The sequence below is a fragment of the Pipistrellus kuhlii genome, unplaced genomic scaffold, assembly GCF_014108245.1.
Source record: "Pipistrellus kuhlii isolate mPipKuh1 unplaced genomic scaffold, mPipKuh1.p scaffold_m20_p_1, whole genome shotgun sequence".
Classification (NCBI taxonomy): domain Eukaryota; kingdom Metazoa; phylum Chordata; class Mammalia; order Chiroptera; family Vespertilionidae; genus Pipistrellus; species Pipistrellus kuhlii.
The window spans coordinates 68,067,214-68,092,564 of NW_023425404.1; the positions used below are offsets into that span (position 1 = coordinate 68,067,214).

At 40.4% G+C, this 25,351-nt stretch overlaps 1 pseudogene; it reads left to right on the forward strand.

Annotated features, from left to right (window-relative positions):
* The window catches only part of LOC118715314, a 34,617-nt pseudogene extending 9,521 nt beyond the window's left edge, over window positions 1-25,096 (forward strand).
* Window positions 25,097-25,351: the final 255 nt, after the last annotated feature.

The following is a 25,351-nucleotide window of genomic DNA, read 5'->3' on the forward strand; positions in this document are numbered from 1 at the left end:
TGTAATATGTATATTCTGAGTGGCCAGATTATTATGTATTCAGAAATCATAATAATCTGGCCACTCAGTGTATATCAACAAGCTGGACAATGTGGGTAAAATGGACAAATTCCTAGAAAAATACAATCTTCCAAAACTGAATCAGGAAGATTCAGAAAGCCTGAATAGAGTATTGACAACTGATGAAATAGAGGTAGTAATAAAAAAAACTCTCAGCAAATAAAAACTCAGATCCTATGGTTTCACAGGGGAGTAATACCAAACATTCACAATAGAACTATCACTTAAACTCCTCAAATTATTCCAAATAATACAAGATGAAGGACTCCATCCAAGCTTTTTATATTAGGCAAGCATTATCCTAATTCCAAAATCAGTTGAAAATACTACAAAGAAAGAGAATTACAGACCAATATGCCTGTTGAACATAGATGCTAAATCTTCAACAAAATACTAGCAAATCAGATCCAACAATATATTAAAAATATCATACACCATGACCGACTGGGATTCATTCCAGGGATTCAAGGCTCATTTAATATTTGAAAATTAATAAATGTGATACATAAACAAATTGAAAGACAAAAATCACATGATGATATCAATAGAAGCAAACAAACAAACAAACTAACAAAAACATTCAACAAAATCCAATACCCATTTTTGATAAAAACTCTCAGCAAAATGGGAATAGTGGGAGCATATCTCAACATGATAATGGCCATATATGACAATCCTACAGCAAACAGCATACTCAATGGACAAAAACTAAAACCATCCCCTAAGAGCAGGAACAAGACAGAAATGTCCACTTTTATGACTCTTATTTAACACTAGAGGCCTGGTGCACAAAATTCATGCACGGGGGCAGGGGGTTGTCCCTCAGATTGGCCTGCATATTCTCGCAATCCTAGAACTCTGGCTCCCAACTGCTCATCTGCCTGCCTGCATGATCACCCCTAACCACTCTGCCTGCCTGCCTCATCACCCCCTAATCACTTGCCTGCTTACTTGATTGCCCCTAACCACTCTGCATACCTGCCTGATTGCCCCTAATTGCTAGCCTGCCTGCCCGATTGCCCCTAACCACTTGCCTGCTTGTCTGATTGACCCTAACCATCTCTGCCTCAGTCCCACCATTAAGGCTTCACTGGAAGGATGTCCGGAATGACATCCGGAAGGTTGTTTGGCTCTCCAGACTAATTAGCATATTATACTCTTATTATCATAAATAGTATTGGAAGTCCTAGCCAGAGCAATCAGACAAGAGAAAAAAAATAAAAGTAATCAAAATTGAAAAGAAGGAAGTAAAACTCTCATTATTTGCAGATGACATGATACTGTACATAGAAAACTCTAAAAACTCCATAAAAAAACTACTAGATTTAATAAATGAATTTGGCAATGTAGCAGGATACAAAATAAAAATCCAAGAAATGATGGCCTTTTTATACACCAATAATGAAGTCTCAGAAAGAGAAACTAAACAAATAATCCCATTTACCACTGTAACACACAAAAAAATTAAGATACTTAGGAATAAACTTAACTAAAGAGGCAAAAGACCTTTACTTAGAAAACTACAGGACATTGAAAACAGAAAGACAGAAAATATAAATAAGTAGAAGAATATACCAAGTCCATGGATAGATAGAATCAAAATCATTAAAATGTCCATACTCCCCAAGACAATCTATCAATACAGATTCAATTAAATCTCTATTAAAATACCAACATCATATTTCACTCCAAAAATGTATATGGAATCAAAAAAGACCTTAAATAGCTGTAGTAATTTTGAGAAAGAAAGTTGGAGGATCATAATACCAGATTTCCAGTTATACTACAAAGCCACCATAATCAAAAGAGCCCGGTTCTGGCACAAGAACTGGCATATATAATATATCAGTGGAACAGAACAAAGATCCCTGAAATCGACCCAAACCATTACACTTAATATTTGACAAAGGAGGCAAGCACATAAATGGTTTCAAGAGAGTCTCTTCAATAAATGTTACTGGGAAAACTGGACAGCTACATACAAAAAAATGAAACTAGATCACCAATTTACACAATACACAAGAATAAACTTAAAATGGATAAAATACTTACCGTATTTTTCGGACCATAAGACGCTCCGGACCATAAGACGCACCAGTTTTTAGAGAAGGGAAATGAAGAAAAAAAGATTCTGAAACAAATAGTGTCCTAAAATATTTTATGTGCATTAAAACTCAACATCACAGTCATAAACACATGTAATCAACCCTGTAAAGTAAACAGCAGCATTTAGAACCATTTTAGAGCCGGGCAAGCACACAAAGACCACACAGAGCCGGGCAAGTAAAAAAACTTTTTTTTTAAAGTATATGTGTAGGCTATATTTGGACCATAAGACGCAGGGACTTTTTCCCCCCCACTTCTGGGGGGAAAAAAGTGCGTCTTATGGTCCGAAAAATACGGTAAATGTAAGTTGGGAAACCACACAAATCTTAGAAGAAACCATAAGCAGCAAAATCTCAGACATCTCTCATAGCAATATGTTTATGGATACATCTCCTAGGGCAAAGAAAACTAAGAAGAAAGTAAACAAACGGGACTACATCAAAATAAAAAGCTTTTGCATAAGGAGGAGGATCCAAGATGGCTGCAAGGTAAACACCTAACTGCAGCCGCACACAACAATTTCAATGGAATACAACTGAAATATAAAATGGACATTGCCCAGAGCTACAGGTAGTCGACTGACTGAGAATTCTACAAGAAGAAAAGAGAAAACCAGAAGGAAAATCAGAGGAGCTGGAAAAGCCTAAGGTACGGAGACATGCTGCGCACGTGCGGAGAGGACGGAGCTGGAGAGGAGGAGAAGGCTGGGTGCCTGCCTGGCGTTCCCTAGTGGGAAGGAAATAAAAGCCCTGGACTGGGCTGAACCCCAGAACTGGAAGCGCTGGGCCCCAGTTCTGGGCCAGACCCTGGGGACCCAGGCTCAGGCAGGGGGAGACGGGGCTGTGAGGCAGAATCACAGGGGAGTGGAGAAAAGCGGAGCCCCGGGAGTTGCCCACATTGTACGCAAAGGACGGAATGTTGACTCTGATGCTGGATTGCCCTGGTGGGAAGGAAACAAAACCTCTGGTTGTACTGAGCCCCAGTTCCGACTGCTCTGAACCCCAGTTCTAGGCCAATCCCTGGGGACCCAGGTTCAAACAGAGGGAGACAGGGCTGTGAGGCGGAATCCTGGTGGAGCGGCGAGGCGCAGAGGACAGACTGCTGACTCTGATGCTAGACTCCCCTAGCGGGAAGGAGAAAGAAGCTCCAAACTGGGAGGAATGAAATGAGGAGCAGGAGCCCCTGCTGGACACCGGCCAGCAGGGCGCTGGCAAGGAGCCAGGCGACGGGGCCCCTAGGGGTTGGTGCCTCTGCGCCCTCGACAGCTGATCAAGGGCCACGGAGCCGAGTCCAGGGGCTGCTACCTGGGCGGCGCTGACCCCGGCAACAGGCTGAAGCTGCACAGGAGGCCGCGGAGAGCAAAGGGGTGCCACAGGCCAACCTGCTGAGCTTCCAGGACGAGGAGGAAGAAACCAAAGAAGTTTTCAATGTGAAGAAATCAAGTTATAGCAAAAGATAGTAAAATTACTCAAGAAAGAATACAAAGAAGATCTTGAAAAATCAAAGACTAAGACAGAACTCAGCAGCCAACATTGCAACATAAATGTGTTAAAAAAAAAGAAAAAAAAGAAAAAAGGACAGAATGTTGGAACGGCGGCGGCCAGGCCCAGAGTGGCCAGGCACAAGGCAGTGGCAGCTGGGCCCGGAGCAACAGCAGCCAGGCCCCAGAGCAGCAGCAGCCAGAACCAGAGCAGCAGCAGCCAGGCCTGGGGAGGAGGCGGCCAAGCCCAGGGTGGCCAGGCCAGGAGCACCCAGACCCAGAGCGGCCAGGCCTGGAGCAGCCGGGCCCAGAGCAGCCGGGACCGGAGAAGCCAGGCAGGGAGCATCCAGGCCCGGCTGCTCCGACAGCAGCTGGGTCGGGAGCAGCCAGTCCCAGAACAGCAGCAACCAAGCCCGGAGCAGCCAGGTGGGGAGCTGACAGGTCCAGAGCAGCAGCAGCCAGGCCGGGAGCGGCAGTGGCCAGACCCGTAGCAGCTGATTGTGGAGCGGACCAGAGCAACAGAGGCCAGGCCTGGAACAGCTCGCTCCTCGCCTGCCCATGCCCCAGGGCTGCCTCTCAGACATGGCTGGAAACTTTTGGGGGATCTTGAGGGTCTGCTGAATCAAGTGATGAAGGCTTAGATCTGGATGTGTTGAGTTAGTATAGTGTTGGGGTGTTGATCTGTGAGTGCCTTGTGTGGGGTCTGGATGAGGTTGGTTGATCTATTTGGAAATGTCTTTTGTTTGAAGTGTATCCTTGGGCATGTGGAGGTATTATTGATTTGAGAAAATGCTAAGTAACTGATTTACTATCTGAAAAATCTAAAGTTCTGAAAGTTTAAGGTCTCTTGCCAAAAAGAGGTTTTAAAGCTAGCACCTTAATTTTAATGGAGAAAGGAGAGGACAAGCCCTTCCCACCCAGAACAGGTAATCCAATTCCAACCAGTAGCTATCTTTAAACAACTTGTTCATTTACATTTGAATGGCTACACCTTTTGATAGCCTAAGGGCAAGTTTACATGTAAACAAGTTTGCTTCTCAATTCCCAGGGCAGAAAAAACAAGGTTTAAAATTATTAGATTTTAAAATTTATTCTTAGAAGTGTAAAAGTTTATTAATTAAAAAAACAACAACAACAACTACAAAAAGGAGATTGAAAAACCTGATGAACAATATTAGCTGTTGATTGTAGTAGAGTTGGAGATATGGGAGGGGAGTGGACTGACAGTTTTCAGGGAAAGGGGAAGTGGTGGATGCGGGAAGAGACTGAACTTAAACTGTGCACCTATGGATGAGGACAATGGGGGGAGGGGAGGGGTGGGAACCTGGTGGAGGGGGGAAGAAATGAGGAACCTTTGTAATAATATGAACAATAAAGATTTATTTATTTATTTATTTTTTAAAAAAGCGCTTTTGAACAGGAAAAGAAACCATAAAAAAAAGGGAGCTCACTGCATGGCAATATGCTACATCTGATAAAGGGTTAATATAAAAAATATGTAAGGAGCTCATACAACTCAACAAAAGGAAAACACACAATCCAATTTAAAAATGGGCAAAGGACATAACCACTTTTCCAAAGTGAATATAAAGAAAGCCAAGAGACATGAAAAAATGCTCAGTCACTGATCATCAGAAAGATTAAAATGACAATGAGGTATCACCTCATGGTTACCATAAAAAAGTCAACAAGTGCTGGTGAGGATGTGGAGAAAAGGGAATCTAGTACACTGCTGGTGGGAATGCAAACTGATGCAGCCATTATGGAAAACAGTATGGCATTTCCTCAAAAAATTTAAAATGGAAGTGCAATTTGACCCAGTGATCCCACCTCTAGGAATATATACTAAGAAACCTGAAAAAAGCACCAATCAGAAAGAATATATGCACCCCTATGTTCATAGCAGCACAATTTACAATAGTTAAGATCTGGAAACAGCCCAAGTGCCCATCAGTAGATGAGTAGATAAAAATGCTGTGGTACATTTACACCACGGAGTACTATGCAGAAATAAAATAAAAAAAGAAGAATCTTTTTTCTTTTGTGACAGCATGAAGGGACCCAGAGAGCATCATGCTAAATGAAATAAGCCAGTCAGAGAAAGGTAAGTACCACATGATCTCACTTTTATGTGGAATCTAATTAACAAAATAAACTGATGAATGCAGTGAATCCAGAGACATGGAAACATGGGACAGAATTTGGAATCTTGGAGGGAAGGTAGCAGAAGGTGGATGGGTGGGAGGTAATCAACCAAGGACCTTGTATACCTATATGCATAACCCATGGACACAGACAATAGGTTGGTGAAGGCCTGGGAGGGGGGATATGAGGAAGGGATGGATAGGCTGGAGGGGGTCAATTGGGGAAAAAAGGGTCATATATCATACTTCCAACAATAAAGAAATATTTAAACAAAACGACAACTGCTGGGGCTGACCAGCAGCCCCTGAGCGACATTTGAGTGGATTACTTTGACACGTTTGCTGTGAAAGAGAGGCCAAGGGACAGCCTGGCTGAAGCAGTCATGCAGCCTGAATTGCCTGCCTCATTAGGCTTTTATTGGAACTTTTATCTTTAGATACAATCAATAAGGTGAGTAATCATGGGAGGACTTGTATTCACATTGTCCTCTAGGCAAGGGCACCCAGAGATTAAGCTTAAGGATTCCAGTAAACACCTTGGGGTCTGCACATGCACAGACTTTTTTGGAAAGGTCAGGAATAATTAGGGGCTTTGCCTTCAGCCCTCCCCTGTCTCTCCTAAGTCGAATTCTGATAAACAGGGAAGGTGGCCTTCCACACACTTCCCTTTTCTAAGAATGTCCTCCTTACAACTTTCCAACCAAGTCTCTTGTGTTCCCCATGTCTCCCTTTTTTGCTTAGTTGAATGTAGAAGACAGAGGGAGGTGATGAACTTCTTGCTTCAGAGTCTATGATTTTACAGACTATAAGAAAAACAAAAAGAGCAATGCTTAATTATATGGAATGTGTAGAGTGTGAGTACACTCCAATAATTGCTCAGCCTCTGCCATCAGCTTCGTCATAATTCCCCAGGTTATTCGTCATCATTCCCCAGGTTATTCGTCATCATTCCCCAGGTTATTCGTCATCGTTCCCCAGGTTATTCGTCATCATTCCCCAGGTTATTCGTCATTGTTCCCCAGGTTATTCTGGGGGCCATCTGGGTCTAGGAGAAGGCTCAACATTCAGGGCTGTGGAGTACCTAGGCCTAAATTCTTCATTTCTGGAGGAGGATTGGTCCCATGCCATGCCATGGTAGGGTTTAATCCGATGAACTGGAATTTACAGCGGTCCTGTGGGGATAGAAATATATGTATATCCTCTCCCCATGTTAATAATTCATTGGGTCCCATCCAGTTATTAGCAACTACATCTCTCCATAAGACTTGTGGTTTCTGATATGGGGTTATTGAGGACTGAAAATTATCATTCAAATTAAAATAAATAATAAAGGTAAAGAGTGATTTAGGTAGTATTATAGCAGAGTTTTTAAGTTACATATTCCTCCTTTTTTTACTAGCATATCCTTCAGGGTAGCATAGGCACATTCAACGATGGCCTGCCTTTGTGCATTATAAGGGATTCCCGTAGACTGCTGGGTGGACCAAGTTCTGCAAAAGGCAACAAAGCCCTGGATGCTCTAAGCAGGCCCAATTTCAGTTTTTATCTTGGTTAATATAGCTACAATTGGAAACAGGTCTTATTGAATTCATGTAAATAAATGTATTGCCACTTTATTAAGAATTACTAAAATACCGGAGGGACAGGCAGGGAAAGAAATATATAATTTACCAAATTGCTTTAAAAATGCTTCCTTACATCTGAACAACAAAAGTTTAAGAATCAGCGATATTTGCAAATGACATGGAATCTTATCCTTTCTGCAAAACACAAAATTTCAGATTAACAATTAGAGCTGTAGATGAAAGCATAATGTAGTTAGTTATTTTTATTTGACAAAGCTTCCCCTGTACCTTAAGCAGAAAATTTTCCTTCACGAGGAAGAAAACAAACACTTGAAACATTGCAGGGCTTATTCGAATGATCTAAAGCCAATTCTAGGACAAGAAAAAGTTTCTTAAAATTCAAACCCCGGGAGGATTGTATTTTATGAAACTTTTACTTCCTGGGTAGGAAAATAGGAAATACTTTTTTCCTATTAACAGACTAGAAAAAAAGACTACCTAAAATTAGGTTTATTTTCTAAGTTTATTTGTCCTTGGGTGTGGTCAGCAAATGACACTACCGGTAATTGGATTTCTGCTATCAGTCTCCCTGAGTACATTGATGTAAGCTATTTACCCCCTGTTTAGGGAGGCAAAATGCAAATCATTTACTTTTAAGTGTCCTTGGTTTAGGGAAGATAAAATTTACTAGATGGCTCCATATTGCTGTTTAAACATCTCAGTTTCGCTATTCTGCTTTTCCTGGCTTACTGCTGGCCTGTTTCACTTACATAACTTCATTTCAACATTTCTCTTCACAACATTCTACAACTTTCACAAATCTTTCTTCAGAAACCTTTCAACTTTCAGAAATAACCAGTTTTAGAATCCACTTTATTTCCCCTTCAAAATGCATCCCCATGACCTCAATCCTTCCATTACATCAAAACCATAATATCTTTCTAGTTAGTTAGAATTCTTAACCCTTAAGAACCTTAATGTTTAGGTGACATGTAAGTAATTAACATCCCTCAAATTAGCAATACATTTTAAGACATATCCTGTTTAATAAAAGCCTAATATGCAAATTGTCCCCTCCACTGGGAGTTCAACTGTTTGCTATGACACGTTTGCTATGACACCAGGGGGTGGTGCAGAACATGGTGGGCATCAGTGATGCAACTCTGACAGTGGAGGTCAGTGGTAGCACTGCTGGCCCTGATGGGCCCCTATGAAAGCAGGACCATGGTGGGATGGTGGAGCAGGTGAGCAGGTGGTGCCAGGCCAAGGTGGGTTAGTGGGACCTAATTGCCCCACTGATCACCCTGAAAATGGCGACCAGCAACGGTGGCAGGGGGCAGGGCCACTGCCTGGCTCCCAAGCACTGAGGGAGCTAGGAAGGGGCCAGATTGCCCAACCGATTGCCCTGAGACAGCGACCAAGGATGGTGGCAGGGGGTGGGGCTGCCACCTGGCTACCAGGCACTGAGGAAGCCAGGCAGGGGCCTGATGAATCAGGTGGAAGGGTATGTGCAAGGGTGCAGGGCCCCAAATACTGCCTAGGGCCCAGAGATCAGCTGGGACCTACCCTTTTACTCCTGATACTTGCACTGCGATTGCTGGCCAGGCCTGGGGACTGCACCTGTGCACAAGTTCTGTGCACCAGGCCTTTAGTTTCAAATAAAATAGAAGACTTATTCATTAATAGATTCAAATCCATCCTCCAAATTTTCCATGTGAGGCAAACTCAGATTAATTAATATTTCAGTATTTTGTTTTTTCAAAATACCTAGATACTTAATAACTTTTACTATTTAATCCAGCAAGCTCAAAAGTTTTAAGTTACTAAACACTTTGGAAAATTAGTTTAGGAATCTATAATTACCACTGAAAAATCTCTATCATATACCCTTCATTTTAATTATATTTATTTTGCCTTAACAACTTTGACCTTTTAAAGCCAATCATGGTTACCCACAGCAATTTCTTGGCAAATTTTGTAACAGAGATAACTCAATGGCCTTCAGTGGTTTTAATGTTAAAGTACTATTTTTATTTCTATTTTTAAAAGTTTATTTACTTTTTTACAAAAAATGGGACTGGCCCCCACACAGCTACTTCTGTAGCCTACTGGAGGACACATCTATTGGTCTAATCATCCTAGGGAAAACACTTGTAAGGGTTAAATGATTATTTCCCATATTTTTTCTTTCTGAGTAGACTAACAACATGAAATCTTACATATAAGAATAGATCTTGCCAAAACTGGTTTGGCTCAGTGGGTAGAACATCACATCGGCCTGCGGACTGAAAGGTCCCAGGTTCGATTCCGGTCAAGGGCATGTACCTTGGTTGTGGGCACATCCCCAGTGGGGGAGTGTGCAGGAGGCAGCTGATCAATGATTCTCTCTCATCGATGTTTCTAACTCTCTATCCCTCTCTCTTCCTCTCTGTAAAAAATCAAATATATATATATATATATATATATATATATATATATATATATATGAATAGATCTTAAAAACAGAAAAAGTAAGTAAATAAAAAAGTACTTATAAAAGGATGGACTGGGAATCTTCAAACTAACCCTCCCTAAAGATAAGAAAGCAAGCAAAGAACACCACTAACCAAGTTACATTACAGACAGAACAAGAACTTTGACTAGCTAAGAGTTTCCAGTGGCTGATGACTTGAGAGGGAGAACAGGAAGGGTCCCCAAGATAAAGAATGCTTGGCAGCTGCTGTGAAGTTCCTGCAATCCCTGCTATGAGTTCAGCCTGCCATAGATATTGATAGCAGGGGCCTCTAGCAAAGTGGAATATGACCCATCTCTACATAAATTAAATCAAACAGCAAAGTCATGTAAAACAACAACCAACAGAGACTCTAATCTATGATATTTTCAGGTGAGCACAACACACAGACAAGACTTAATAAATGAGAGTTCATTTCATGGATCTTTCAGAAGGTGTTTTGCAGTGCCCGGGACTTATAGCCAGATGTGGCCCAGAGAGCTCCCAGGTGGGGTCACCAGTGAACACCCACAAACAGCCTGTTCACAGATCTCATCTTATTGTGCTCTCCACAGCAAATATTAACTGGCATCTAGAGTCATTTTAGCTATAATCTTCCAATTCCAAGGCATCAAATGGTAATTTTCAGACAAAGCATTAAGTCGTTTTTTTTGTTTGTTTGTTTTGTTTTGTTTTTAAATGGATTGTTAGCCCCATTTTCTGTAGTTGATGAGCCTTCCCACACTGAACGGAGGTGGAGGATCAGAACCTTAGCTATCACAGGTTTTATAGGCTCTACTTCAGGAGGAAGGGGTGGTGGTAAATCCTCCTGGCATTCTGTAGGCTTTTGATCCTCAATGTGAAATGGGCATAATGCAGCTCGAACAAGAGCCCACATAGTTAAAGATGACAAAGGCACTCATTTTCCCTGAGCCTGATTTCTCTTTAAATTCCTGTCTACTTGTTCCCAGAGATCACCTAATGTTCTATCAGGTAACCAAGGATTATAAATTACTAGAGGCCCGGTAGACAAATTTCATGCACTAGGGGTGTGTGTGTCCCTCAGCCCCTCCTGTGACCTCTTGCAATCTGGGACCCCTTGGGTAGGGCCCCTAGGCCTGGCGATCAGGGCCTATTGGGGCTTTCCTTCCCCTGTCTGCCGGCAGCTGGCCCTGCCCCCACTACTGCCACTGCTTGCCATCTGTGTGGTACTGCCACACTCCCCACCACCAGTTGCCTCCCTTTGTGGTCGACAGTCATGGGATGTGATTGCTTGACTGGCCTGGACCTCCCTTTGTGTGAGATCATAGGGCAATGGTGGGGCTCCCAGATCAGTCACATCTCACCCACCTTGCCTGGCCTGGCACCAGTGCATGTCATAACATGGTTATTCGGAAAATCGTACAGATGGTTGTTCTGCTATTTGGTTGTTTGGTCTATTTGCATATTATGCTTTTATTATTATAGATTATTATAGATAAGCACGATTTGCTTTTTAAAAAAATACATATTTTTATTATTTCAGAGAGGAAGGGAGAAAGAGAGAGACAGAAACATCAATGATGAGAGAGAATCATTGATTGGCCACCTCCTGCACACCCCCTACTGGGGATTGAGCTCACAATCCCTGTCATGTTCCCTTGCCTGGAATCGAACCTGGGACTCTTTAGTCCACAGGCTGACACTCTATCCATTGAGCCAAACCAGCTAGGGCAGCACCATAGTTTTTAATAACTTTTTAAGTAACAAAGAGATCTGTTGCTGTTTATTGTGAAATCTTAGCTGAAAAACAATTCCCTCTACCTTGGAAATCCCAAGCAGGCTCCAGTGACTTACAGCACAGTCACTTTCGTTTCCTTCCTCTTCATTTTCAAGGGTTCCGTTGGGTCTCATTGCATTCCTAGGTCCTCACATGGGGCACCACCTTGCCAGGGCTGAACAGCAGCCTCTGAATGACAGATGAATGGATTACTCCAACCCAACGTTTTCTGTGAAAGATGCTAAGGGACAGCCTGGCTGAAGGAGCCAGGCAGCCTTAAATGCCTGCCTTGTTAGGCCTTTATTGGAGTTTTTTTTTTTAAAACATAATTCTTTTTTTTAAAAGTTTATTTTATTGACTTTTTTTTTTACAGAGAGAAAGAGAGAGGGATAGAGAGTTAGAAACATCGATGAGAGAGAAACATCAATCAGCTGCCTCTTGCACACCCCCTACTGGGAATGTGCCCGCAACCAATGTACATGCCCTTGACTGGAATCGAACCTGGACCCTTCAGTCCTCAGGCTAAGGCTCTATCTATTGAGCCAAATCAGTTTCAGCTGGAATATTTTTCTTTAGATTAGGGGTGTCGAACTCAATCAGAGAAGGGGCCAAAATCTAAAATCCAGCCTAAATCGCAGGCCGAATGGTTTACTGAACAGTCATAAACTGTCATTGTGATGAAAACGCAGTGGAGTGCAGTGATGACGGCGAGGTGCGGGCCACATTGCAAGGCCTGGCGGGACGGATTTGGCCCGCGGGCCTTGTGTTTGACACATGTGCTTTAGATATAATCAGTAGGGTGAATAATCTTGGGAAAACACAAGTGTTTACATTGTCCTCTAGGCAAGGGCATCCAGGGATTAAGTGTAAGGATTCCAGTAAACACCCGGGGGTCTGCATGTGCACAGACTTGTGAGGAAAGGTCAAGGAATAAGTAGGGGCACTGCCTTCCAACGCTCCCCTATCTCCCCTAAGTCAGAATTCCGATTAACAGGGCAGGTGGCTTTCCACACACTTCCCTTTTCTCAGAATGTCCTCCTTACAACTTTCCAACCAAGTCTCTTATGTTCCCCAACAAACAAAAAACAAAACAAGGGGGAAAAAAAACAAAAGAAAAAAACAAAATGTAGCTAAAACCAGTTTGACTCAGTGGATAGAATGTCGGCCTGTGGACTGAAAGGTCCCAGGTTCGATTCCAGTCAAGGGCATGTTCCTTGGTTTCAGGCACATCCCCAATAGGGGGTGTGCAGGAGGCAGCAGATAATGATTCTCTCTCATCGATGTTTCTACCTTTCTATCCCTTTCTCTTCCTCTCTGTAAAAAATCAATAAATATAGTTTTAAAAAATTAAAAACACACACACACACAAACAAACAAAAAACAAATTGTGGAGCCTAATTTCCCTTTCCTTTAATGTGGACTCACTTATTGATTTGCTTCTGAAGAAAAGAATATAGTGAAATTGACAATGTGTGACTTCTGGTTTAGGATGTAAAGGCATTGCAATTTCCTCTTTACTCTTTCTATGGTGTCACTCACTCTGGGACAGCCAAGTGCCATGCCACGAGGACACTCAAAGAGCCTATAGAGAGATCCACGTGGCCAGGAACGTAGGCCTCCTAAGAACAGCTAGTGAGGAAGTGAGGCCGCCAGCCACGTGAATGTGCTTGGACGCACTCAAGGATTCATGAGGAAGTCCTGGCTGACGTCTTGTTTGCAGTGTTATGTGAGACCAGAGCCAGAACCACCCAGCTAAGCTATTGCTGAATTACTGCGCCATAGATACTTTGAGGTAATACATGTTTGTTGTTTAAAGCCACTAAGTTTTGGTGTAATTTGTTACACTACAACATGTAATTAAATCTTAGTTTCTGTAAGGTAACATTCAACTTTAAACGCAAACCCCCTGATAGGATTAGCCCTCCCCAAATTCCCCAGAGTCTCTCCTTCACCACCACCTTTCCAAGATTTAAGTTTTCCAGAGGAAAGTGATGCTGGAGTTGTATTGTACCATTCTCCATGGCCTGCTGCCTCTGCGGAGAAGACCTTAATTATTCCTGAATATTGTGTGGTTGTTTCTTTAATCCATTTGAACAACATACTTGCACCTGCAGTCTCTGTCATGACCCCAGTCCTCCTTTGCTCTAGTTGTGTTTCCAGCAGTTAAGCATGTGGAAAACTGAAAACTACAAGATATGGGCTCTGAGAAGCCAGATGCTCTACCATCACAGATTGTCTGAGGTGCACACTTTCATTGCCCTTTTTGTATTGGAGTTTGACTAAGATTCTTAAAGATTTCCTAGGCTATATCCTGGTGATATAGCAATAAATTCTTTCACTATTATTTACATTTTTTTCTTTATTATACTTGTGAAAATTTAGAAATAGCCTAAATGTCCATACATGAGAAATAGTTGAACAGCTATGGTACCTTACACAATGGAGTACTATGCATCTATATATAAGAATGTGAAAGGTCTTTTCAGGATATATTGTTCTGTGAAAAAGCAAAGTTTTAAAAGTGCCTATATGTAGCATCTGAACATTGAGTCAAGAAGGAAGTATGAGAATATACATGGATCAGTTCATTGGTGGAAAAGACATAGGAAGGAAAAAACAGAAGCTAGAGAAATTGGTTATATTCAGGACGAGTGGAAAAGGGGTGGAAACAAGGAAGCAATAAGAACATGGTATAGAACAGAGGGAGACCAATACTTTTGTGAATATACATTTTTATAGCTCTTATTGTTAGAATCATGATATTATTTTACATGCTTCCCAAGTAACAGACAAACAAACAAACAAGAATGTGAGGAGAATCCAAAATGGAAATAGATAGTAACAAGTATAATTTCATGGTATTTATAAATGAATAAAATAATCACACTGATGAGGGTGAAGATGAAAGAACTAACAAAAATAGCTTTAGAAAGCAGTATTTTGACTAAACCTAGTAACTATGAAGACAAACAAAACAAACAAAAAAATTCCCATGATATTTCCACAAATGCTAGATTCTATTTATTAAATTTGCTTCTAAGTTAGTAGGGTGTAAGTTAGTAATTCTGAACTATTTTATGTTTTAAGGTACTAAGTTTGAAAAAATAAGCAAATATATTGTTAAGAAAGAGAGCCATGTTTCTCACTGTCAGAGAAAGAGGTTATACATAAAATAAAAAATACTGAAATGAACTCTGACAGGTTAAATTATAATAAAAGGTATCAGTATAAACAAATAGTTTTTAATATATACACAGCTGCAATGTAATGTCTTTGGTGAAGGTATGTGCTAACTTGATTAGAGGTGCAAAAGAAAAAAATATCAAAGTGAAAGGACCAATGTGGATGCCTACAAGACTCTGAGAATCACTACAAGAAAAACTCCTTTGGGATAGGTATAGGATGAGGATCCACAAGCAAGTCATTGACTTGCACAGCCCTTCTAAGATTGTTAAACAGATTAGTTCCATCAATATTGAGCCTGGAGTCAAGACTGAAGTCACCACTGAAGATGCTTAAATCAATCTTTTTAATAAATTGACTATCAGTTGTTAAAAAAAAAAAAAAAAAAAAAAAAAGGATAGCTTGTCTGGTGTTGCTCAGTGGTTGAGCATCAACCTAGGGACCAAAAGGTCATGGTTCAATTCCTGGCCAGGACACATGCCTGGGTTGCTGGCTTGATCCCTAGTGTGGGGTGTACAGAAGGCAGCTGATCAATGATTCTCTCTCATCATTGATATTTCTCTCTCTCTCTCCCTCTCCCTTCCTCTCTGAAATCAATTAAAAATATATTTTGAAAAAGGATAGCTAGAGAAATAAAGAGATGTGTGTATTTTTGTGTTATTATACCTATATCTATTTGCCAGCTCTATTCCTATCTATCTATGTATCTATGTATCTATCTATCTATGTATCTATCTATCTATCTATCTATCTATCTATCTATCTATCTATCTAAAAGCCAGCAATTTTAAAGACCAGAAGGACCAGAGATCAGAACACCATGGCCCCTGTCCCAGGCTGGCCCCACCTTCAGGTAACAGTTAGGGGCACCCTTAGGCAATAGGATAGGGTGCGAGTTTCATGGGAGAAAGCTGAAGAAATACAGGGGAAGGTCTTAAGGGTCTGTGAGGTTGGGGTGGTCGGCCCAGGGTAGGTGTGGAGTGTGCTGGGGAAGGAAGAGGAAGATCCGATTGGAAAATGGCTCAGCCCAGTACCTTTCTCATTGGAACCAGGACAGCTCCAGCAATTGTTTCATGAGTGCGCTTGGAATCGCTATGTTCATGGCAGTGGCAGTGCTCCTGAAACTTCACTGATTCCAAACAGTAAACAGCTATCAACGCTGAAGAACAGAAAAATCTCCTCTAACTAGAGGCCCTGGACTTGCAACTTGACTGAAGGAAGCAACACGTAAGGAAGAGCTAGAAAAACTGGAAGATTGTGACCAGAGGGTTGTGGGATTGTGGAGGACGCCTGGGTGCCTACAGCTAGAATCCGAGCCTGTTATTGTGCATGTACATAGTCAGCCCTATAGTCCTCAGTCTCGCAGTATTTGGAGGTAACTTCTGGAGGGAAATTATTTGGATTGAAGTTTGCTGTTCCCTTGTGGGGAGATAAGATCAGAATTAAAGGTTTTCTTTTGTTACCTGGGTTTGAAGCGGAGGACAAGAGCCAGGAGTACGACCAGCTAGCTCTAGGAGGAATACACACGCACCTCCCAGGAACTGTAGATGTAGTGCACCACCATCGAAGCCTTCAATGAAGCCATCAAGATCTTCGAAGAGCAGGGCCAGACTCAGGAGAAGTGCAGCCAGGAGTATCTGGAGCGCTTCCTGCCCGAGGACAATGAAAATGAGATGCAGAGGATCCTGCTGAACTTAGCACAGCTCATTGCTCCCATTGTCCAGATCCACCAGAGCCACAGGAAGCTGGAGCAGGAGCTGCGGACACAGGCCTTGGGCAATCAGGAGATCGATAAAGTGCATGGACAGCCTGAAGCCAGACCTCAGGCAGCTACTCAGGAGCCGAGACCAGGACCTGGTATGGCTCACCCAGAAAGACACCCAGCAGAAGAAAATGAACTGGTGGTTGAGAATAAAAAATTAGACTGAAGATCAGTATGCACTGATGGAGGATGAGGATGACCTCCCCCACCATGAGGAATGAACCTGGTATGTGGGCAAGATCACTGCACGCAGGCTGAGGAAATGCTGACCTGACCGGCAAGCGGGATGGTACCTTTCTCGTCCATGAGAGCAGCCAGTGGGGCTGCTGTGCCTGCTCTGTTGTGGTGGTCAGCCATACCCAGCACTGTGTGATCTACCACTCGGTCACTGGCTTGGGTTTTGCGGAGCCCTACAACTTGTACGGGTCTCTGAAGGAGCACACCTCCCTCATGCAACACAACGGTGCACTTACTGTCACACTGACACATCCCATGTGTGCCTGCCCTCTTCCCTCCCCTCCCCCCCCCCGCCCCCAGCCAGCTGAGTCATACAGAGCAGGACTCCATCTTTCTGTCTGTACCTCTCTTTTTTGTGAATCTTTCTCTGTCTCAATCTCTCTCTTGCTTTTTCTGAGTCTTTCTCTTCCTGTCACTCTATAGCCATTTCTGTCCTCTCTGTTTCTCTTAGTCTCTGTACCTCTAAGTCTCTGTTACAGGAGCATACCTCTTACACCCCATGTCCCCTTTACCCATGGACACTGCCCTCCCCTGGCTCTGACTGCCCCACCAGTTCCTACAGTTCCCCTAAGCTCCCCCTGCCTGTACCTGCCTGTACCTGCCATGTTCACAAAGGCCCCAGCACTGCTCAGCCCCAGCGTGGTGCCCTGATTTTTAAGCCAAAGACCTGGGGTCAGGGCAGGAAGAAGGCAAGAAGGAACTTTGCTGAGCCACTTCCAAGAATCTCAGCTGTGACATTTGGGGCCTGGTGAGTCCCATCACACAGACCCAGCTTCCCCTTCAAATCCTAAAGTGAAACTCACACTGGTTATCCCCACAAAGAGCTGCTGCCCAGACCCTCCTTCCCCAAAAGCAAAATTATTTAAAACTAGAGGCCCAGTGCACAAAATTCATGCATGGGGGAAGGGGAGCCCTCAGTCCAGCTTGTACCCTCTCCAATCTGGGACCCCTCAGGGGATGTCTGACTGCCGCTTTAGGCCTGATTTCAGGAATTGCGCCTAAACTGGCAGTTGGACACCCCTCTCACAATCTGAGATTGCTGGCTCCTAACTACTCACCTGCCTATCTGCCTAATCTTGCCTAGTTGCCACTCCTGCCAGCCTGATCACCCCTAACCATCTCTTCCTGCTGGCCTGATCGCCCCTAACTGCCCCTCTCCCAGCCTGGTTGCCAGTCATTGCTCCTCCCCCCCATCACCTGCTATCCTGGTTGCCCCACCCTGCCTGCTGTTCAGTCATTTGTCCCTCCCTAACCCCCCGTAGACCTGGTCACCCCATGCAACCTGCTGTTCAGTTATTTGGTCATCCCTCACTAACTCCTCTGCTGGCTTTGTCACCCCATGCAGCCTGGCTGTTCAGTCGTTACTGTGAGGGTGTCCTGACCAATTTGCATATTATCCTTTTATTAGTATATATAATCTCAAGAGCTGGGCCCTATCTGACCCCAGGCTTCCCAGGAACTGAGATTACTGTAGGTACTGCTGGGCCAGCTGAGATGTACTGCTTCCCACAGCACCTCCGCTGCATGCAGTTTCAAGGTTTTTCCTTGATCATGTTGGGTTCTGATTTTGTTTCCATGACTGTAAAACCATTATCTTCTCTTTTGGGACAAGAACCCTGGTTTTCTATGCTGCCATGGACTCACCTCCTGCCTGCCCAGCTAGGCTGGCAGGTGGGTTTTGTATGTTATGTTGATACTGATGTGGATATAAAACATTGAACTAAAAAAAAAAAGAAAATGAGATAGTGATGAATGAGAAACCTTGGAGACAGTTAAGGGCAGTTTGTCCAGACTGTTGAGAGCTAAGAATTAGAGTTTAATTGGGATAGATATCTTGCTAATAGCACCTGATGCCTGAAATCTGAGCACTCTACTTTTAGGTTTTCTAGTTCAAGTTTTTGGAGACTTGTCTATTAAAACATCCTGGTTTAGGTTTGTATAGAAGCCCATAAGTATTAAGTATTTGCTGTGTTTACCATGCTTAGCTTTCTGTAAGGAACATGGAATAATGTTAAATGCCTCATGTTTTCAAGAAACTTGACTTTTAAAATAAGTAATAAAGAAGAAACATAAATATTAAAACAACAACAACAACAACAACAACAAAAAGAAGCTTGAGTTTTAGGAGCAAAATCAGGCAGCCAGGAGAGCAGTTAGGGGTGATCAGGCAGGCAGGCGAGCAGTTAGGAGCCAGTGATCCGGGATTGCAATCTGTAGGATTGGGCCTAAACTGGCTGTCAGACATTCCCTGAAAGGTCCTGGATTGTGAGAGGGTGCAGGGAGGGCTGAGCAGATTACTATAAAAATAAAACATTTATCTTTTGATCCCACAGTATAGTGAACAGTTGCAATTTAGATATTTAATGCATCTTAAAAGATAAAACAATTATTAAATTATTGTGAAATTCTTTTGTGCAATTATGGGTGGCTATGCTTGCAAAATACAACATGTTTTGGCATTACTGGGTGTTGTCCATATATAAGAATAACAATGTCAAACCCAGAACCATTAGAAGTGCTCCTTTAACTGAGATACACAGTTCCTCTATCTTTTATCTCTGGTAGCCAATTAAATGTTCTTTGAATATTTTTATTGTTAAATTTGCAATAGCAGCATAAACATTTTAAAATATTATTACTCATAATTAAGTCATTGTTACTCACCCTGTTGAAGTAACAATGCATAGTACAGTTAAGATTAAATTAAAAGAGGAAATGTTTGGGTAGAAGTAGAGTCTGCAATAGAATAAATTATTTACATATTCCTAGCACACAAAAAAGTGTACCCTGTTTCAGTTGATCAAGGAGTTTATACTTAAGATGAAAACAGATAATGAAAAGATAACATTGTTTGTATAACATGAGGATGAATAATGATAGCTAGCATATGCTAAGGCCTTACTATGAGCCAGACACAATGTTAAGCCCATTTCATACATTTTATTATCTAATATATTTTACATAGTACTAATATAAATTGAAAGCTGGTCTCAATGAGTTCTCTGAAAAAGACTCATTTGTTTCATGATTTTTATTTTATTTTTTTACCATTAATATAAGCAGTCATGAGTACATATTTTCAATGTAATTCTTTTATATGGTGGTTTGTTTGTTTTTAGTATCCACTCAGCATTTGAAAATTAGGTTTTTATCTTCAATGAACCTGTTCAAGATTGAATTAATTCTTGTATTCTAAAAATGATTTTTCTAAAATAATAACATCAGCATTAGCAGTTATGATTGTCATGTCTATTTTTACCATTTAAAAATAAATGAAACAATATGTTGGATTTACTATTAAATCAAAGTTAAAAAAAAGAGTACATGAAGTCACATGTTTAATGTAAATAAGTTCCTGAAATGAGCTCTGTGCAGTTAAAAAAAAGAAAAAAAGAAATTTAACCAAAGTTTCAAGGGTAAATCAGAAATAACACCATCAATAGCTTCATTGTCGATAATAGCAACAAAGGTTGTGTGCTTTACATTTCTGAAGTCTCTTTTATTTTCAAAAGTTTTAGTCATCTTGTCTCACATTTTATGTTACCTTTAATTATGATTTTTATACTTTCTCTTGGTTGTTATTTTATGTTATATACTATATAAATTTATATACCATCATAAGAAACAATGATTGGTTTTAATTTTCAAGTTATTCTGTGGTAAAATATGCAATTGATCAATTCATAATCTTTATTTTTAGTGATATTACAGATATCAAAATTCTCCTTTTAGATATGATTATTTCCCTGTTCACCTACTCAACTAAATGTTTTATTTTTTAATTAGTTTGAGTGTTAACAAAAATGTTGTACAGAGTTAAACAGATTTTTGACTTACTCTAATAAAGAATACACTACTAGGTAGGAAATGTTAAATTAAGCCAAACATGTTAAATATGATAACAACTTGTGGTTGAGTTCTTCTGGCAGGCACTAGTCAAAAACTTTATTTGGATTTTATCAGTGAAATCCAATCTTCTTTAGTATTTAATTTCACCACAATCATTTTAATTTTACAAACAAGTAGAGAGGTCAAGCAGTTTTCCCCAGATTGCATATGTAAAAATTGCTAGAGCAGGGTTAAAATCCAAATATTCCAGCTCAAGTGCAGGCTTCTATTGCTTATATAGAAGATTAAAGTCATCCTAGGGCTCAGATGAGATTATCTACAGAAAGTTTCAGGTCAATTTAAAGCTGTGGGTAGATTCTAACAGCTCAGTCATTTATTTATAACAAGTTGCAGTCATACCAAACAGAGTCACTCTTTCCATCAGCCGACGACAGCTTTAGATTGGGTACTGAAATGAACGGGGTCTGAGGCTGGCTAGGCAGAGTGACAACTGGCAAACCCCAGAGCTGTAGGGTCATATTGCCTTTAGTGTACAAGGAAACCCCTGAAGTCAGAATAGTTCCCGTTCTTCCTTTCAGTTGGGTCTGCCTGCTTTGGACTAGACCCCGCAAAGCAATGGGAAACCTCAGGAGGACAATTCAAATATGCTAATTGTATACCAATTTTGTAGAAATATTATGGTATCTAGAGCTGTTTTCAGAATATATAACATCATGGTGGTATGTCCCTTAATTTCTTGGGTCATATTTTGCTCTTCTGGGTTTCTCTCTTGAAACCAGTTGATGTGTATCTGAATGATACAAAATCTTCAAAATGTAATTTGTTTACTACAGTAATTGATGTAAGGCAGGTGTGTGTGTGTGATGTTAGCAAAGAAGACTCAGCAGCAAGTGTTTAGGTTTAGGGACTCAGTGACATGATAAATATCCATTGAAGTTCTTAATCATAATCTTTAAAATCTACAGTAGAAGCCTGTAGTGTGGTAGTATTATCTCCAGGCACTGTTTAATTCATGTTGATTGCCCAGGAGGCCAAATGTCTTAGCTCTTTTGAGATTAGGATGAGAGTGTTTGCATTTGGATAAATATAGATAGAACTAATGAAGCACAGCCATTGATGTGAAGAAGAATGTGGAAACCTACACAAGATCCAATGGAGAAAGAGATATTACAAACACACTTCAAAGATTGCATGCTGGAGTGTCTAATGTCTTTTTAAAAAATATATTTTTATTGATTTCAGAGAGAGGAAGGGAGAGGGAGCGAGAGATAGAAACATTAATAATGAGAGAGAATTATTGCTCAGCTGTTTTCTGAATGTCTCCACTTGGGGATTGAGCATGCAACCTGGGCATGTGCCCTGACTGGGAATCGAACCAAGACCTCTTGGTTCATGGGCTCAACCATTAAGCCGCACTGGCCAGGCAGAAATATCTTTAAGCCCAATAATAAAAGATGATTGGAAGTCTTAGATTGATTCTTTTTTTGTTAAAACTGGAGCTTGTCAAATTCTACCCTACTCTGTGGCACTCACCCAAAAATAAGTAAGATTTGTTGTTGTTATTGTTGTTCCTACATGTATAAATTCATAATCATTGTCATTAAATACATTCTTGCTAAAAATTGGGAAGGTGGACTTGTACTCTGAGACAGATTAAAAATTGTTGAATTTCACGGCATTTTAAAATTACAACTTTACATGTTAATTTCTTATTATCAAAATTATTCATAATTTTTACTCAATTATGTTGTATAAAACCTATTATAGTCAATACTTGTTAATAATAAACATGTTAGCCAAAGCAACAGTAAATACTAATATATATATAATAATTTAAAAAAGATTCTTATTAGTTTGATGACATATGAAGATAGAAGGAGAGAAGTGTATAATATTAACTTCATTTTGATTTTCATTGTAGATATCAGTCAGTTTCATATTATTAATATAAATTATTTAAAGACTATCATAAGTTTGGTAAATGATATATACATCCTATATAACAAAAAGGTAATATGCAAATTGACCCTAATGGCAGAAGAATCAGAACAACTGGTTGGCCAGTCACTATGAGGCGCACTGACCACCTCTTACTCCCTTTCCCCTGGCCAGCAGACTCTGATCACCTGATGGTGAATGGAGAACTGGGGGTGGGTGGAAGGGGACATGGGTGGCACCAGGCCAAGGCCCCTCCCTGCCAGTCGCTCCACACACAGAGGACAACCGACGGTGGGGGTGGGGCTGGTGAACGGGCGGGGATGGCTGTGGGCAGCCCGGGAAGATGGTTCTGATTGCAGGCCAGGCAAAGGAACCATACCTGTGCACAAATTCCTATGCCTCTAGTATATTATAAGGGTTTTACAATAGAAAGTTTTATACTTCTCAGTTTTTTGCAAGTGGCTGATTTTCTAAGTCAGAGTCAAGTGGATTATTATTATTATTATTATTATTATTTAAAAGAATAGTTTATTGATTTTTCAAGAGTAAAGGGGAGGGAGAGAGAGAAACATTTATGAGAGCACTACACCCATGGACTACCTCCTGCAGACCCCCTACTGGGGATTGAGGCCACAACCTGGGCATGTATCCTTGACTGGGAGTCGAACTGGCAAACTCCTGGTACATAGGATGAGGCCCAATCAACTGAGCAACACTATCCAGGGCTCAAGTAGATTATTTTTGAGAACTGGTCTCTATATAAACACTAAGAAGAGTTTGAAATTTAAAATACAAATGAGAAATAGCTAATGTAGGATTGAAATAGTTAATCTCAATTGAATCAGACCAAGTCAATCAATCAGTTAACAAACACCTATACATTCTGAGTTCCAGGTGCTGTGTATGAAGATAGAAATGGAACAATCTGTGAGAGACAGAATTCCTACCTGTGGAGCTGGCCGTATAGTCTGGCTATTTAATCTATTTTACCACATATATTCCTTTAGTAGAAATAAAATAAGGATTTATATATCTTACACAACTGTCTAATAAATAGCATACATTGTATACTGAAAAAGTATTTGAGGCTTTGAATTACACTTTTCTTTAGGTCTATTGGTACCCTAAAAAGGTTTAAAAATATGCAAATTCTCATTTTATTTTTGAGACAATGATAGTATTATAATATACATGTAACATTCTATAGGCATGATGTGTGAACATAGTTTACATCATTTGAAAACTCAACTTGCACTTGATTATCTGAAGTAGCTATTGTACAATGAGCCCATGTGATAACCTTGTCCTCAGAGATAGAGAAAAAAGGTGGTAATTATATACTAAATAAATTTAAGATGTATTTTGATGATGTGGTCAATTACTGGGCCTTTGTAAACATTCATGAAATAATTGGTTTTATGTAATAAGTCCATGTGTAAAAATAGCCACTGTGGCACAGCGGTGCTTATCAAAAGCATTTCCCCCCCTGAAGAAATGTACAGCATCAAACTACCAATTAATGTGATTTGTTTAGAGCCTTTTTTCTTTTTGTACCATCAATGCATTCGCTATCAAAGGTGAATGATAAAACATCCAGCCCAAAGTGGCTTGCATGACTATCCCAACAACTTAAACAAAGGGAGGATGAGAGAACGCACACGTTACATTTACCCAGATTTCTCCTTTAACTGAAGCTTTTAAACTAAGATTGATAGAAAACAGTGTTTAGGAAGAAATAATGCATACTGATTTATATAAAATGCTATTCGCTGTATTTTTCTTTTTGTATTAGCTTTAATGAATAGATATGCCTTTTTTATTTTGTGGAACCCTATCATTAAATGATACCATCATTTTTTTCTTCCTAAATAAATTCCAGTTCTTGACACCTACTATCTGTACAGCAAGATTTGAGACATTATTTCTAATTGAGATTTTTACTGAATTTCTTTTAAAGATAAATTTGTTTTATTCTTTCACCCACTATTTAAAAGGATTTTCACAGTTTTATCTTCTAAAGGAATTGTCAATGAGAAACTAAAAACTGCATAGACTATACATTAAAATCACTTTAGTTTTTAAGCTGTCACGAACTGTTTCAAAAAAGCTAAGTTGCTATTGTTTAATGTCTGTCATTTTATAATGCTTTACAAGTTATCTATCCTGTAAAATTATTAACTGATGCTAAAATTGCCTTGTAAGTATTAGGACAATAGCAATTTTGTAACAGCTGGGACACTGCCAATGTAAGATAAGTACATTTTGCTCCGTAGATTCATAAAGTGCTTTGAAATGGTTTGTAACTGATGGATGGATGCATTTTCTAAGTGTAGAAAGCAATATTTTGTAGAAGGAAATGGCTTGAAAGCTGACACACATGCATGCAAATGCCATTCTCTTCAGTAAGTAATTTGCTTTTTCTTTCAAAAGCATAAATGGCATAGTTAGACACATTATATTGTATATTGCACATAACAATACAAGATGCACAAAAACAGCAAGTACAAAACATTTCATATTGATAGAAGAACCCATGGCTGTGGTATATGATTAGCATAAATGTATACACACTGAAGTAATGCGTTCAGGATTAAAAAGTAAAACTGGGGGAAAAAAGGGAAGTTCTACTAAACTTCAGGAAATGGCAATATTTTATTATGCTTTTTATGTTTTAATTTAATTCTGCTATTTGGTTGGAATGGTGTATCATATTAAGTTGATATATTACCATTCAACATTAATTATGGTACCAATGTAGGTTACATAGCTGTCATACC